At 39.9% G+C, this 17,664-nt stretch overlaps 1 protein-coding gene across 1 annotated transcript in view; it reads right to left on the bottom strand.

Moving 5' to 3' along the window:
• Nucleotides 1-17,664, bottom strand: part of CHN1 (chimerin 1) — a 105,207-nt gene that overhangs the window by 35,136 nt on the left and 52,407 nt on the right. The gene's annotated exons all lie outside the window — the stretch shown is intronic.

Raw genomic sequence — 17,664 nt, 5'->3', positions numbered from 1 at the left:
GGAAACCAAAATTCCTCTATTTTTTAAAAGGAAAAAATAAATCACTAAAACTTCATATTAGGAAATAAACTCTTTGAAAATTGAATTTGTTGGAAATAAATAATCCAGCGATTTTCAAGAGTACATTTACTATCAGAATCAACCCTTATTAGTGTTTGTGTAATTCCACTTAAGAAGTGAGATAAAGCATTTTGAATTTTCCTTTCAATCATTGGTAGAGCGCATATTTGTGTTTTGACATACTTATTCCTTAATTGTCAGCTTCCTTTTTCCTAATTCTAAAGAACTGATTTATTTTCAACTGCACTTTAGAGTCACGTTAGTAGAAACAGATCTCTGGCTCCTGGAAAATTAAATCTTAAGAATGCCAATAAAAAGGTAAGCGAAACTACCCAACAGGGAAAGGTCCTATCTCATGGCTGTAATTATGAAAACGCGTTATAATCTAGAAAGTAGTTATAAGATTATGAATTTTAATTCTAACATTACTTTGCGTTACAGTAATCTAACTCAGACTGCTTAATTGGTTTTACATAAATCAGCTTCCCATTGTTCAGTGCAAAGCATTTTCTGCTGTTTACAAATACAGGAATACTGGGCTCACCTACACTTACAGCCCTGCACATGTGCTATATGCACTATAGTTGTGCACACCAGAAACCTAGATTGAAAGTTAAAGCCATAAAGCTAGCAACTGAAAAATTATGAAAAATGTTATCTATTCTTACATATATTTCCCCAACATAGTGTTGTAATTAAAATTCATACAACTGCTTTCAGATGACATAATTCTATAATATATATGCTCATTCTTCTGCCATTGCCTAACTTTGGGAGCTTGGCATTGCAAGCTAGTGCTCTTCTTAACACTGCCCTCTTCCTTTCTCTGGAAACCAAAACAAAGAATGAAATTTCTGTTGTACACACCTTCCTGACCACAGTTTGGGTCACCGGGCAGGTCCAGATCATTAGCTTACCAGTACATGAGATAATAAAGTAAGAGAGAGCAAGCCACTGTCCTCAGGTAGCCCTTGTCATTGCAGAGATGAGTCACCATCCCTGAGAGCAAACAAATGAAGTCACGGACCTGGGGGTTGAACTCAAATCCTGCAGGAAGCTGTTCTCTTCCGATGCACTCTCCTGCTCCAGGCGCTCTATGCTGTCTCTATTCCCAGCTTGCAAGCCTGCAGGTCCTGCTCTTCTTCTTACACCCTTGGCTGGCTCTTGATTCAATGCCTGCTCTCCACCAGTGGCTCCTGCACTCCCACCTGCCATCAAAGTCTCCTCTCCATAGCCCTTTCATTTTCCAACGTAACTTGCTCTGTCTGAAGTCTACCTTAATGGGGACAATTATTAGATACTGTCTGCTACATACTGGATGAAAGAGAGGTAGAAATCTGAGGAGGAAAGTCCTCTCCCTTCCACTTTTCTAAGTAAAGTCTTGATTTTATTTTTTTATTAATTGTTTGTGACAGACATTTGCAATCATTGCATGTGTAGAGAGCAATATACTGTGCAGACCCCAGGAGGAAGGAAACTGCAGGGCTGTCTTTTTTTTAAATTTAATTTAAGGACGTGATTTCACAGGATTGAGGTGAACTGAAAATGGAACGACTGGAAGTAATAGCCGAGCAACCTCGCAGTAGAGCACGCAACCAGATCAGCCTCTCAGTCCTGTACATTTTAGTGACTTAAACGAGCACTAAAAAACCAAACTCGGCAACACGACAACATTTAAACCAAGACATCTGTTTAGAGGTTTTACACTGTACATATGGACTAAAAGGGGGGGGTGGGGGGCGGAGAAAAAAGACGGTAACCTGCTATTTCAAATGTTCTCATTTGTCCTAAAACCTCAACCGTAACATGGTTCAGCCTAGGTCCTACTGGGATTCCGCTTTCCTTACTTCCCCCTGGAGGAGTCCTTCAGAGTGCAGGAGAAACAGCTGTTTTCTTGAGCACTATTTGCTCTCTGTGTTAGCTGGATAACGTATGCGTGTTTTCTGGTACTAATCTCACAATCAGTTAAGTCTTATTATGAAGACTTCACAGAATTGATTTTAAAGTAATCCATGGCTTGCAGTAAATTCCAATTAGTCACTCTCTGAAAGACACATTATCTAAGTTTAATCCAGTCACACAATTCAGTCAACCTCAGACAAATTATCTTCTAAAAAGGCAAATCAATGCATTTCCCATTTGTTGAATAATAAACCAAAATCACTTCAGAAAAAAACCCCCAACAAAACAGAAAATTCAAGAGTCAGGTTAAGCTTAACAAGTCCTAAAATGCACAGATTAGACTCGGCCAGACCTCCTGAAGCCCACGTGCATTTCCAATACAATGTAGTGTTTAGTTTCATGACCACCTGGCTCCTCTCTCAAACACAGTATCGTGTTTTCTTCAGTCTCGGGAATGCACTGCAGGCTTTTCATTCTCATATGGTATTTTCATGTTGTTATGACTAAATATGCCTTTAAGGTTTCAGACTTCATATATAATATGATCCCTTCTCTCTAAGGAATGTATTTTAATAATAATAATAATAATAATAACCAGCAGTTATATTGCATGCATTTTTTTAAAAATCAGAGATGATGCCCTATTGTACATATCTCAAGAAACAAGATATTTGGGTTGCTATGTGGTTAGCCATTGCATATTTTGTCATGTTGTGTTTCACCGTATAGCTAACTTAGCCAAATGTATATGCTCAGAAAATCCTTCCTTGCCTGAACACTTTATGAGCGTATTTTATGGGCTCAGTACATGATTTTCAAAAGCTAATCAGTCAGATTGTGAAACTGAGCCCAATTCCCTCAATGCAGTTCTCGGTGGAGGCTTGTTCCATGCTAAATATAATTTTCCCAGTCATATCTTTCACAGAATTGTTCCAAGGGGGGAAGGGGAGCCCAAAATTTTACTTCTTATTTGAAATTGCTGATAAGCTGTTTTCATTTCATTTTCTTCACTTGTAGACATGCTGATGCCAGGCACCGCCTCTGCCCACAGACAGACGGCGTGAGCGGAGGGTAGGAATGCTATTCAAAGAGAAGTTCAACCTGAAAGTCAACATCTCAGGAGCTGGATGGGAAGGACCATCACACAGTCTCAGCCACCAAGGTAAGACTTCTCTTGCTGCTATTCCAACATAGCCACATGTACCTGGCACATGGACAACATCAGGCTCACACAATGATCAAAGTATACTGGGATCCTCACAGGCAACACACAACCCCGCTTTGAGTCCGCAGTTACCCACAGGGGAGTTGGGGTTTAAGACATGGTTGAATGATGAAAACTTACTGCTGAGAAAAGTTCTATTTTTTATAACAAAATTTTCCAACCGGGCTGGCTTCTAATTAAATCAGACCTTCCCATCCCCCCAGTGGAATACTTATTGCAAAATCTAAAGAAATGGCTATTTATATTTTTGAATTTTTATTTCTGATAAAAGTGTATGTGATTTCCACACCAGGTAATGAACCTTTTTATATCTAGAATTTAAAAAGAAGTTTTTTAAAAAGTGTTTTCATTAAAACCTTAAACAAATTCAGCCAAAGTGTTGGCTTGGTTTAAAGTATGATTGTTAAATTAAAAGAAATAAATAATCTAAACCAAAGTTTAAATTATGGAAAAAATGTTGCCCAATATTGCTGCTAGAAACTGCTACATAAAAAGTGAGTTCATTTGGTACTGTATTGTGCAATACAATTAGAGTATATTAGCATTATCTGGGAAGATTTTATGTTTGCACTGATGTGCTTACCAGAAATACCCTGAAGTACCCTTGTTTTCATAACAAGGGAGCATACTCATAAAAAAGCAGCGAGATCTTAGGGGAAGCCAACAGAAAGTTGTTTTTCTGTAGCTTTAGTCCTATAACCTACCACTCACTGCAGCTGATTCGGATCTAGGTCAGCCGGCTTATTTTGTTCCTGGTGGCATGACGGGTTATAGATTTGCTCCCAGCAGTTACCAGTATGGGCCTTTGGAAATCACAAGTCGAAACTGCGCACTGGCAAAAAGCATCCACTATGACTATTCCTCTCTTTCAATAACTGACAAGACAAAAACAATTAATATTTGCTGTTCTGGATAGCGGCACAAAAGCAAGGCACTTTTCAGTGGCAAACAGCGCATTTCTTTTCTGAGGGAGGGGGCTATTTTGGTATATAAACATGGACCTAGCCATGGCAAAATAAAATAAAAATCTCACAGTACCTGCAGTAAGAAGTTCTGCTTTTCTTCTGGTTCTGGAGGACTTCGCTAACATCGAGCGACTTAGCTTTTAGCGAGGTCAGCAACTGGCCCTCTGTGTCCACTGAAAAAGGGGAAGTAATTCTGGGGATTTCCTTCACGCTCCATAGGTACAAATACCACTACAGGGGTGTATGTGGGCGCGTGAGAATGTGCACAGGCAGGGATGTGGATGTTGCAATCAATAATGGTGCTAAGCTGGGTTTTACAAGCAATAGCTATGACTTCACTTATGCTGTATAAATAATAATAAGCTTCCTCACAGGGTCGTGTTCTGGGTGAGATGGCACAGTCCTGCCCCCACTCCCAGGGCTCCTTGCCTTGTCCTGCTTTGGTCCTGAGCCAGCCAAAGCCACAGGGCTCTTCCCTACAGACACCGACGCAGGCCGTCCCCATGGCCCCGGCTGCCTCTGTTGAAATAGCCAACTGCTCCAGCCCTTCCCTTAAAGACAGCCTGCTCGCAAGGGGCAAGGTATGACTGCTCGACAAAAGCAGAGCTGCTACCAAGCTGTATGACACTGAGGCAGGATATGTCAATCAAACACCATGATAAAAGCTACCGAGAAAGCTAAGAAACGAGCTCTTTTCACTCCTAACTCTGACTGTGGTGAGGAAAGCAGTTCCCCATGACCATGAGTTCAAGCTGAGGTATCAGCCTCAGCAATTCTTTCCTTGCTTTGCAGCAGCTTGTTACCACAACCCCGTTCTTTCCTTGGGAAAACTAGCTGCATTAAAAGGGGGCCAGCCCCAGCCAAACTTGGTAAGTACAGAAGGGTACCAAGAGGTGGTAGAGCACAGAAGATACCACCTCCCTGCCTCAGGGGGCTGGCAGCATCACTGTTCCCCAGGCAAAGCGTGCAAGACAGTTCATGAGCAAGGAGAGAAGCATCACGAAACACCAGAATTTGTCTCCAGTAAATCCTTCAGACGAAGCCTGTCCTTTACAGCTTTGCTTTCAGTCCTTTCCATCTACCCTTCCATCCTCCACAGCTTTGGTTTTGGTCCATCCTATCTTCCTCTTCTCCTGCCAGGAGCCTGGGCCATGGAGGTGGTAAACTAAACAGTGAGTTAAAGCAGCTGCCTGTGCCAGGTGTTCCTCTCCCTGGGAAAGGCAGAAGCAGCAACTGGGAGGACTACTCACATAGTTTAACTGTTACACCATTATGCATTGCTAAATCAGAGCTAGAGAGGTCTGTCTTGCAGCTATGAGACCTACGAGAAGATGAGTTGATGGAGCAAAGAGCTCTGCCTAAGGGAGCAACCCTCACACTGGCCAGCAACATGCAGAGGCTGCTCCTCAGCAGCTTCCTCCATCTTGCTCCCATTTAGTCAGCATTTTCTATTTCAGCTATTTCAGTTAACAGCATCGTATTTCCTTCCCTTCCCTGCTCTGTGGCACGTCTCCTTGCTGGCTTGCAGGGAGCTGTGCCATTGTGACTGAGGCACGACTGATGTTCATTGCAGCAAGGGGTCACTCCAGCAAAAGCCTTTTGGCTTGTGAGACATCAAGGCAGACTGTATTCCAAAAAGACCTTAAAAGTCATTTATAAATGCCACAAGACAATGTGCTCTGTAGGAGTGATAACAGTCAAAATGTAATGCAAATTGGCAGCTGCATGAATGCTACTCTTTTGGCAAATGCTCTTTATTACAAATATACTACATTTAAGTATCATAAGAGAAAACAGGCTGTTAGACTAATCTTCTGAAACCACAAGGGACTGGCGATAGTTTATTTCTCATCTGACCCACACTGTTATAAGGATTTCCTCAAATAAAAGAAAAATAAAAACAAAAAAAACCAGAAGGCATATCAAATAGCTTAACCATGCCCTTTGATGAGGAACCTTACCTGTCTCCTAGCAAGGAAATGTTGACGATGGTCAAACTTTATGAAATAAATAATTTACAACACTTCCTTTATGATATCCATTTAAGAATCACATTGATAAAAGCAGTTTTTACAATGAACCTCTATATGTTTTTGTAACTGAAAATGTATACACTTAGGGATAATGACAATCATGTAATCCACAAGGTCTTTCTATTATTATATTTATTAGTTTTTTTTCATTTATTCCTCATAGAATAGGAGCTCTGGCTACTGGTATAACATGGGCAAGCAGTATGGAAATTTCTTTTTATGTCTCACATTAATATTTTCTTACCTGATGTATAATATTCATTTCACATTAGTCTTGTCTGGCTGTCTAATGCATCTAATATTAGCCTTTTTTGTTCTACACAGTAATTCAATTTAGAGTAATTCAATGTATGTTATAATTGAAAACTGCAGCTCATTAATTTCTAAACACTCTTTGTATTTCAGACTACACCTGCTCCTTTGGCACATCCTCTATTTTGAATCCATCCCCTTCTCCCTGAATAAGCTATGTTGCTATGATACATGTGCTGTCACAGTTTCTTTCTTCAACATACTTTCAGTCCATAATCATACTTATTTAGCATAAATAAGACTAAGAGTGCAAAGTCTCCTAATCCTTCCTTAATTATCACTTGATTCAACCCCATGAATCAAGGTGAAAACAATTTTTAACCTGAAGGAATACTAGAGTTGTGACATGGACAGGCAACACTTGCAAAATTTATAATGGTGAAAACCTGCTTATGGACCACCTCACTGCAGAAAAATTACAAAATGGGGTAACCCCCAGTGTCCATCAGCACTCTTTGCAGACCCTGATTACCAGTTTTCCAGGTGCATGTGTGTCCATGGGCATAGCTGCACCAGCGCTGTGGGTCAAGGCCTACATGCATTTTATACAATGCAATTAGGCAGACTCAGAAAATGAGGTAGGCTGATCATCCTTCAAATGAGTCTCTCATGTAGGCTCCCACTATCCTTGCATAAATCTCTATTTAAATCAGGACTGATTTGAAACCTGCAATGAATGAAACCAGAGTGGAATTGGCAGTGGAATTATGCTCTGCTCCCAAAATCAAATTATCAGTTATCATCAAATCATCAGTTTATTGCCACCCATAAAATCTTCTAATCCCTGATCACATTCTCAGAAAAGGCTCGTTTTACATTCTGTTGACCAGCGTTCCAATTTTCTCATTTCTTCTTTTCCACATATGGTTCATCTTTCCTATTTATTCCCTCTTAGCTTCCTAATTAACATTTTAAAATGCCTCTGTCATGAAAATTTTCATGTAAGGGCAGGAAGCATCCCATTTCCCTAGAGGAAGCTATAACTGTTAAAAATTCTTACTTGAGACAGGCACTCAAGAAACCATCGTCTCAAATGGTCAAACCCAGCATCTTTGAAACAAATTTAAATAATGTCTTGATTTGAAAACGGAATTATTTTAGATGATTGAAAATGGGGCTGGCAATGCAACTCCCCATCATAAGTTTGGGCTACACAGATTATTTACCTTTTGGGGGAGAAGCAGGCTGTCACATGTGGGCAGGTTATACAACTTTTGTTACACAGGAGGGACTTTGGGGTTTGGTTTTTTGTTTTTTTTTTTTTCCCAGCAAGTCTGTGGTTTCTTGTGACATAATGTTTAGTTGATGTCTATTTTCAGTTGAAATACACTAGTCCTAGGTCCCAATCAGTAACTCAAAGATCTGACATTTGGGATTTCAGAGGCATATGACCTTTGGACAGAAGCTCTTATTTTGAGTATAGGGCGCATCGAAGCTAAAAGACTAAGTTTGGGGTATCTTTCCATTTCTTAAATTCATTGGCAATGAACAAAAGGTTTATCCAGCACAACTGCTTTCTTCTTAGCTAGCCACGTTTTTCATCTTGTCTTACAGGGCAATTTTTTATTTGTACTGCCACCATCAACTAGCACTTTAAGTGACACTGCTCATAAGATTTCTAACACTGAGGTTGTTTGAATTTTCAACGATAAAAATAGCCCAAGCGAATTAACCCATAAAGACCATTAAAAAAATTATCCAGTAAGCTCTCAGCATTATCAACTTGCTGAGCAGTGAGTCTGCCTTGCAAACTCCAGTGTGCGACAAAGGTGATTGGCAGCTTCCAGGCACCAGGCTGCAGTGCTGCGACAAATGCTAGCAAGGATTTGGAGGCTGGAGTGAATGAGAATCTGTCACTTAAGAGACTGAGCACTTCAAATTCTGTAAAAGATAACAACATGTGATACTTTTTGCAATTTTTGTGCATTTGTATTAAACACATCGTTACTGTAATCATCAGCCAATGCCTGAATGCAAATGTAATTCACTATCATATTAACTTTGGTAAATGCTTCAAGACATTTCCAGCAATGTAAAATCATCAGAAATCTTCAACCAATAAACTATTTGATACATGATATAAAGCATAGAGCTTTTAAAATATTTCACCATTACATGCAAAATGGAAATTGGAAATACAGCCTTTCATATTTTCACAGTATTCCTCTGCTCTTCTCTCAGGAAGAGGAAAAGCTGCTTGCCTCTAAGCGCTACTAATCTAATTCACAAATTGGAAATCATCAAAAAATTTACTAAATCACATACACATATGACTAAGGTTTAATAGAGGACATTGTACTTTGTGATACTAGCTCTAATATTCCTTAGGCAAACTATTTCAAACTGCTTTAGCCCTAACCAAATGCAATAATAATCCCCACCAAAAAGCAATATAGTCTAAGTGCATTACAGTATTAACTTCACTAGTAGAAACACATCATCCTGTAGTTATCTTGGAAGTTGTATGGATGTGAGGAATATCAATACTAAGATGACGAGGATTAGAGCAATAACTGTTCATCAACTGAGACTCAGATTTTTCAGCGTGATGATTCTCACCTTGCTTAAACATTAGGACCGTAGGAACAGTGAATGCCAGAAGCAACACTGTTTCTAACTGCTGATGCAATGCAGAAAAAAGGTTAAATATGGAAAAGTTTAATGCTCTAAAAGTTAATGATCAAAGGAAGACTTTTGAAAACTGTCAAGAGTTGCTGTCTTCGCTGATGATGAGTGTGACAGGTTTGAAGTAATAAGAGCAAGCAGTTTACTGAGCTTAGTAATAAAACTGCTCTCCTTACTTTTTCAAATTCAGAAAAGAAAAACATTCAGCTAGAGACTAAAACTAAGCATGAGAAGTTTTACCTGAAAATATCTTTTTTCTTATGAAAGATTAAAAGGAAAGAAACAAGGGCTAGAACAGATCAGCTTCTGCGGCATTAGCCACAGGATAAATGGTTGTTCTTTTTTTCTTTCACAGTCTAATACTTCATTTAGGCACCTCTAACTGCTTCTCTTTCTGCTACCACTTCTAAAGCAAGCATTTCCATGGGTCTTAAGGGTTTGGTAACCACTTATGAATGGGCAATTATTAGTGGAGCAGATGTGCCTGCCTATCAGGGGATTCTCTAACCGAATGGGGGCAACACACCAGACCGCCACAGCTCCACATCCTTTCCATCTTTGTAAAGAAGCCAAATGACATGTATTTGTACTTGTGAGCATGTAAACAACGACTGATGTAAAATGCTTTCCCCTCTCCCATCCAAATAAACAACACTCCCCCACTGCAAACAGTAAGGAGAAGAAGCAGCTTCTCTGAATAATGATAGAGGTAAGTGGAGAAAATCCCTGGTACTCAGACTCTTAGCACAGATTTATGCAGGCTAATCAGCGTTGCAGAGGGTATAAAACACAAGACATGTCAGATACTAGTTCACAGCCAAAGGTGCTACCAACCCCACTTCCCTTTTCCTTGGGCATCTCATGTTCAACTAGTGACCAGACCTGACCCTGCCTAGTTTATGAGATTAGACACAATAGTAGCCCAAGGTGATTATCACCAGCTATACAGCGTCACGTTATAAAGTCTAAGCGAGGTAAGAAACTTGTAAATAACAAAATTATCTTTTTATAGGGCTCTTAATTCAACAGTCCAGTCTGTTTCCTGTAGAAGTGATTAGTAATAGAAAATAATTAGGAGATGCCAGATGGGAGGAGGAGTTAAAAAAAAGATTCAAAACTCACACAGCTAAGGAAAGAGAACAACAAACGAGGGAACTGCCAGCTAGCAACCCACCGCAGTCCCTCACCATCCAGGAAGCTCTTTGCATAAGCAATAAATGACAACCACATGCCTGCTTTAGAGACTGCTCTGAAAGAGACCCACCTTCTCCCCCACCTTCTCCTTTCTTTGGCCAATGCACGGATTATTCAGTTGTGAGAAGGCATAAAAAGTCAAGGGAAACTACATTAAAAAAAATATAATAATTTCCTTATATATGGCTGTGAGGCTTCTCCACTATACATCTAGGCAGCCCTTTTGGAAACCTCAAGTATAAGGCCCATAGGGAAGGTAAGCAGCAGACTCCTACAGTGTGTTAGGACTGAAGTCATGACAGCTCTCCATTGCTCATCAGGAGTTGAGCTGGACCTCTGTATTTGTGTGTCCCATCTACTAAGGTCCACCAGGATGGGAAAAAAAAAATCTCTCTCCCCTGAAGAGTGCCCAAAGAAAGCTATCCCCTTTGGCTCTTCAAGAGCTAAAGGAGATTCCTTCCTTCCTCCCGCCCTGCGACCCTTCTTGTGCTAGCCTATCCCAGTTAAAAAGGAAGGAAACTTCTGCCAGTACACATAAGAGAAACTAAGGCTATATGGTGCTTTTTGAAGGGCATTAAAAGTGTAACCAGATACAAACCACCAAGCATTAGAAACCCTGGAAAGAACTGCTGGTGATGGCTTCACACCGACTTACCTCACAACACTGAGAAACACAGGAAAAGAATAATAGCTTATTCATTGCTAATGGTTTCATTTTATTAGTAACAACACAACCAGTATTCTTCAGATTTAATTGCATAGCAACTGTACTGCTTTACAGCCTTTTTAACAGTTATGTACACTATTCATTTTACAAAGGCTCGATCAGGCACAGGACATACACTGAGGGCAATTACTCCCCACACTTTTGCTGAGGGTCCGGTCTGTGAATCTGAGAGACCAGACCCCCCTATTTCACACAGCAGCTACCTGTCTCAGTATAATTAGACATTGAACTTTCTGAAGACTCTATCTGTGTGTACACATCTCACATGCCAGATCATAAAAGAGCCACACTTACGTGAAAAAGCAGAAAGTAACATGAAAAGTCATCGTAGCAAGCAGTCAAGTGACTTGTATCCATGACAAAAGGCTGAAGCGGGGTGCTGATCCTCAGCTGTGCTTACCTACAAAATGGAGGAAACCTCTCTACAGGAGTAGCATCGTGAAGGGAGGTGCGCTGGGCATTTGAAATGCAACCTGACCTAAGCCACTCCCCACTGTCTGAAGTTTGTGGAGCCTTATTTGTTTTGAACCTTGTAATACTAGACCAGCAATATGCAATCATGCTACCAACACAAGCACGCGACTTTCATTTCACATTAATCCCACACATTATTGTGTGAGCATTAAATTAATGTGCTTTGGAGGCACAGGCATGCACACAGAGGCAGGCAGGTGAGGTCCTGTGAGGCTAACTGGAATCAGCTGGGATGCCATTTGTAACCCGCAGGAACTAATAGAGCACAGCTGAGCACCAACCAGAGCTGGCAAGGAGAGAAGAAAGAATTTGGCCTGGGAAAAACAGAAGAGTTATGGGACCATGTTTAGCACTAGAGCTGAGCTGCAGGTCCAGTGAGAAACCGTTAAAAACAAGTCTGGCTTCCTAATTTATCCTTTATAAGCATGAGATACTGACAAGAGAAAAACTAGATATTCTGTGACCTGGGGATTAAATTAGCAAAGTTTATGCTTCATTTGGAAGCTCTGAATCAAAACAAGATCGGTTTATATAATCTTTTTAGTGTATCAATTTTACTGCCACACTGAACATAAATAAGGGCTTAGGTTACTCTCGGTGATTATGAGTAGAAAAAGCACCCTGCAGTTTGGAGAAAAGAATTTTCTTTGTGCTGATGTCTGCATACTGGACAGCACGTGCAATTAGCTCTCCTTTCTCGGGTCTTAATAAACATATAGCTAAGTTAAAAACATATATGCTTATCAAAAGGCATCATAAACATTTGCAGTCTTAGTTTGAACTGTATGTGCCATATATAATGACATATATGGCACTAGATCCCTACCACCATAAATGCTAATGCACAGAAAGGGAAGATGAAGGAGACTGAGGCTGGGGCAATCTCTGCAGAGTACGACATGGCCGATACGTTGGAGCAGCTACCTAGAAAGTAGGCTTGTCTTTCATCCTGCTAGGAACTTTCTTGGTATTGACAAAATTGCCTATGCTTTGAAGTCTCTGCTGAAAGATGGGCTAAACCCAGAAGAAATAAATAGAAGTTTTTGCCTTCTGCAGAGTTATGTTTTATTTATAAATTACATTAAACTTACAGAGTGATTGTCATGGACACCCGCGCAGGGACTGGAAAGGAACATTTGTGAGAAAAGAGTTGACAATCTCCTCAAGTTAACCCATGGGATTCTTCAGTGCTCAGTTCTCCTGTGTCTTTAAATGTACTTTAAGGCAAACATTTATTAGTTGTACTTTTAAAAACATTATTGCTTTGTTGCCACCCTTGTTATAGCTACAGCTTATCTAGAGTTTTATACACTACGCACCTATCTTTTCTAATAAAATTAAGTTAATTCGAGTAAATGGAAATATACAACTTCCAGCATTAAGATTTCTTCACTCTCAAAGCACACTCTCCTCCCTGATTTTTATGACCACATCTTCTTTTTAGTTCCTATCGGTGCCAGCGCCGGCATTACTAGGCACCAAACAGTGTTGTTCAAAGCTGTCTTCCTCCACCACAGACCTTGCTAAGGGGGCTTAATGCTTCTATGACAGACTCCTGTAACTTCCTCGGCTACACTTTCTGATGTCCTTTCACTGAAGATAAAATAAGCTTTCGTGAAGGAAGGTTTAAAGCAGATCTTACTAACAGATTTGACTGAGAGCAAAAGTAGAAAAGTAGTAGCGTCGTTAATGAAAATATCAGTGTCAGTTCAAGGTTGGAAAGTTAGACTTGTCCCTCTGCAAACACCCGTTAAGTATGACCCTTGATTTTGTACGTGGAGGCTGTTACGAATCCGTTAGAAACATACACAGAGATTGCAGTTAACTTTGTGGTCTGGATTATCTTCAGAGGCAGGCTTAAAAGCATGTTTCCTACTAAAATGACACAGATTTACATTTCCAGATCTCCTTGCACAGGGTTGCAGACAATCAGCCTTCATCACTATGGAGGAAAAAATAGTATCACCACTAAGGTCATTAAAAATAGAACAAAAGAGTGTTTTTGCTGGGTGACTGCTGCCACAAACCTTCTCTCAATTCTTCCTGTCTGTAGGAACTGAACTGAATGTAGTACAGTCTAGAAGAGGTCTTTAATTGATTTGCAGTCACTGAAGTTTCTTGAAGAAATAGCACTTATCACCAAAGTAAACATGAATAAATGTGATTCAGTTGCTATCCCAACATTAACCTCAGCATTTCATTCTGAAAGATGGGATAACTCATAACTGATTATTTCATTTTCTCATAACATATTAAATCTTGAATAAATCACTCACACAACTTCTTACATTAGTATCTCAAAAGCATGTCAAAATGAAAAAAACATCATGTTTTGCAAGGCTTTCAAGAAGGACTTTGATAATATGTATCTAGGTATTTATTAATTTCTGAAAGCTACCATTTTTCTAAGGTACTTAACTGAATCAAGTCGTCTGCTCCAAGGCCATAATTACCTTTGAGAGCAGAGAACGTTCAGAGATCCATCAGTATTCAAGGCATGCGAGGAATAGTAAATCTTGTGATACTGGGTATTATTTCCACTTCCACACTAGGCCATACAGGCTGAATCCACACGGGAAGCCCTCTTTCAAATGAATCTTAGCCCTCTCAACACACAGACCACTATGGCTGCAAAACTGAGTTCTGAACAATCTGCAGACTGTTTTGGGAACCAGCATTACCTTTTTAGCATGGCAGCTAAAATATCTATTCAGGGCATTCAAGCATGACAAGCACTCTCCTGTTTTCGATCTCCACTCCTCTAGTTTTCTCTGACTATTTATTAATTCTTTCATAGGTTATGAAAATCATAAATCATTAACCAGGAATTTTAATTTCTAAAATATATTTCTATATGGTAAGCAGTCAAATTCATTCTCATAATCAGTGAAGCACATGCTGCGCAGTCGATTATATTCTCATGCTTTTCCTATTAAAAACTGCATCTTAAATCACACCACAATATGGTCTCTTGCAGGACTCAGTACTTAGGAGTATTGTGATTTGTGTCCTACAATCCTCATCTAACGATTGCATAATTTTTGTCTTTTCATCTTTTACGGTCTTTAAATCCTTCTCCTTTACTAAGGCTTATTTTTAATGTATTGCATATGACAAGTCACCCAACACACGCTGAATTCTTCTACTATAAATTAATTGCTGAAAAGAGTAGGGAACAAAGTATTATTAGTGCATGCTGGGAGGCATCTAACACAAATCTGTGGCGTTCCCTGCTACTGCCCCTCACCAAATTCAAGGCTAGGTGAAGTGCTCTTTAATATTTCATTCTCAAGTTTGAGGCGTGTCCTCTGGCTGCCCAATTTCCTCCACTTGATTTTATGGCAGAAAGCGAAACTACATTCCCACCAGCTGCTCCCCAGTCAGAGCCTGTGCGTCTCTCTTTCCTTCTTCTGAAGGGTTTATCTTTCATACACCACCCACACAGGATTGGGCAACAGCCGCAGGCACAAAGTTTAGATTCGGATCTGAACAGCCTCAGAGTCTGCAAATCTGGGAATGTATTTTGGCTCAGGATGATCAATGTTCAAGACCCAGACTTTTTCCTCTTCTTCCTTTTGCGGAGGAGGAAGCATACAATGTAGGGAGAAGCTGTGTGGCTACAGTATAAAACTGATAAAGATGTGTTAATTGCCAAATACTGTACCCTGCAGAAATTTTCATCCTCACCATGGGGCTAAGGGGCTAATGTCGTAGCACACAAATCTTTCTGTTTGGATCATAAGACAATGTTTTTTTCTTGTTGAATTTGGCACAGTTTTCTTTGTGTTCTTTGTTAGAATTGTCAATATCGATTCAGTGATATTCTCTTTATATTGGACAACAGGAATCGGTCTGCCATCCCTCTCACCAAAGAGAAAGAAAAACTACTTGACCTATTTATAAATGTCCTATAAGAAAGCTTCCTTATATGATGGTTAAATGATTCATAATAAGGTAAATACTACATTATTACTAATTGAAGTTTTCAAGTAAATATCAATAAGAAGCAGGAGCCTCACAAAAAGGGTGAAATGACCTTCTGAGCAATTTAGTAGAGGATATGTATATTTTTCTTATTGCACTATTATTATTTTACCAAAGAAAACTTATAAACTAGCAGAGAGATTGGGTCTTCTGTTTAAGTGGAGATGTAATCTCTCCATTGTTCCTTGTGCTAGCATGTTAACTTTTTATAGTAGGTAGGCTTTTAAAAAAGCCAGAGAAATATTTCCTGTCATCCAGTACTCATGCTTTAAATGCAAATTATTTGTCAAACAAGTATATCTCTCATGATTTCAATGTTTTTTTATAAAATTAACCACCAGATGTGATTCAGTCACCCGCCTGTACAGTCCTCCAGCCATTCAGTTATGTTCACCCCACTGAACCCGAAACAGTTCTCCCAGGCTGTCAAGGTGACAGCTTTAGTGGGTGTGCAAGTAGTCAAGTCCCCCAGACAGTGATGGGAGACACTTGGGAAAGCCCTCCGAGGTCTCTGAGCCCTACGCGGCACATAGCCACCACCCCCATGAGACACTCAGCGAGGCCAGCACTATATCTCTCCCCCTTCCCATGCTCCCCGCATCCTGTGACTTACAGAGGAGGGAGAAAGGATTTGGCAAGCCTTAGCTGGACACTGGGGCTTGTTCCAAATGCTGAGGTTGCTACTGGGATCGGGTGTTGGTCATGGGGTTGAATGCCTTATTCCCCTTGGAGATTTGCTGGGTTAAGCGACACTCAGAACTCTGTCTCATCTTCTAGCAAAGACCCTGAGAGGAGTAAAAGCAGCAAAGATGTTGCCTCTGCACCACTCCACAGTAAAAAGGATCACACTGTGCCTTCCCCGCGCAGCCACGGGTAGTAATCCCAACTGGATAATGACTTGAAAATTAAACTGAAACCTCCACATTTAACTGTACTGCGATGTCTGTATGCCTCGTTGTGTCCGCATCAACATGGTTCCAAGACAAATAAAGAGAAAAGGCTCAAAAACTGGGCTTCAGGCCAGTATCACCATTGCTGTTGAACTATCTTGCAGATGAAGCCACTTAAGTTGCTTATAACTTCCAGACAAACAGGGTGGGATGTTGCAATTACATGACTAACCTCTCTAAAAGGTTTTTCACCTAAAATTTCAATCTGTGAGAACTATTTAATAGTTCTTGAGCTATTTCATGAAAAATGTTTCAAAGCAATAGGCATACCTTGTTGATGAGTCTGACATAGCACCATGTAATCTATGGAAAAAACAGCATTCTTCAATAATAATCATCGAAATCCCTTTATTATGAAAACTTTTTCATCAGTCTAAAAAATGTTGTGACAGAAGAGAGTTGTGTTGTCACTTGGAAGTTGCTAAATGCAGGATGAGTTAATTTTATGAAAGAAACACGAAGCGGTGACTTCCAGAACTCTTACAGAAGATTTTTACCCAGGCTTTGCATTATAATGAACTCTTTATGATAACATGCAAAAAAATCCTTTTGAAACAGCGCACTGCAGGTCAGTGGCTGTCAGGAATTGTAACTGATAACACACCCCTCTACTACTGGTACCTAACTGGCAGGAAATTGGATATTTAACGTGGTCAGCTAGCTTCAATATCCTCACCAGTATTTCTTTTGTCAAAATGATCTGACAACAGTGAAGATTCATACTTTAAGCTACGTTGGGTGCTTCATCTCTCAGCAAATTCAGTGCAGGATGACAGACTCTGATGGAGAAGGATTTGAAGGACCAAAGCTATGAGCCTCCTCTCTCTGTGGACTCTGTATGGAGCTTAGTTTCACTGTAATAGTCATGTATGTTGGAAATTGTCAGTGAGACCTTTCCTCCACCTCAAGAAAAACTGACATCACAGACATATTTCTGATTGGAAAGACAAACAGATGATCCCAACTAAGGTTAGCATTTCTTCTAAGCACTATAAGCATATTAGATACTCCTAAAGTCATTCTGAAGTTTGTGAAATAGGGGAGCATATCAGACTATTATTATGTGTTAACACCTACACATATGTAAAAATACACTTTAAAAAGACTTTCATATGTCAGCTTTTCAATAAACAAAGCATTTAGTCTAACATGACAGAATTTACATTATGTTTTCTTTTTAAGTTTGGTCTGTGTCACACAAATGAAGTTTCAG

This window comes from Aptenodytes patagonicus, chromosome 6, assembly GCF_965638725.1.
Source record: "Aptenodytes patagonicus chromosome 6, bAptPat1.pri.cur, whole genome shotgun sequence".
Classification (NCBI taxonomy): Eukaryota; Metazoa; Chordata; class Aves; order Sphenisciformes; family Spheniscidae; genus Aptenodytes; species Aptenodytes patagonicus.
The sequence above is the reverse complement of the archived record's forward strand: the minus strand, read 5'-3'. Positions and strand labels throughout refer to the sequence as shown.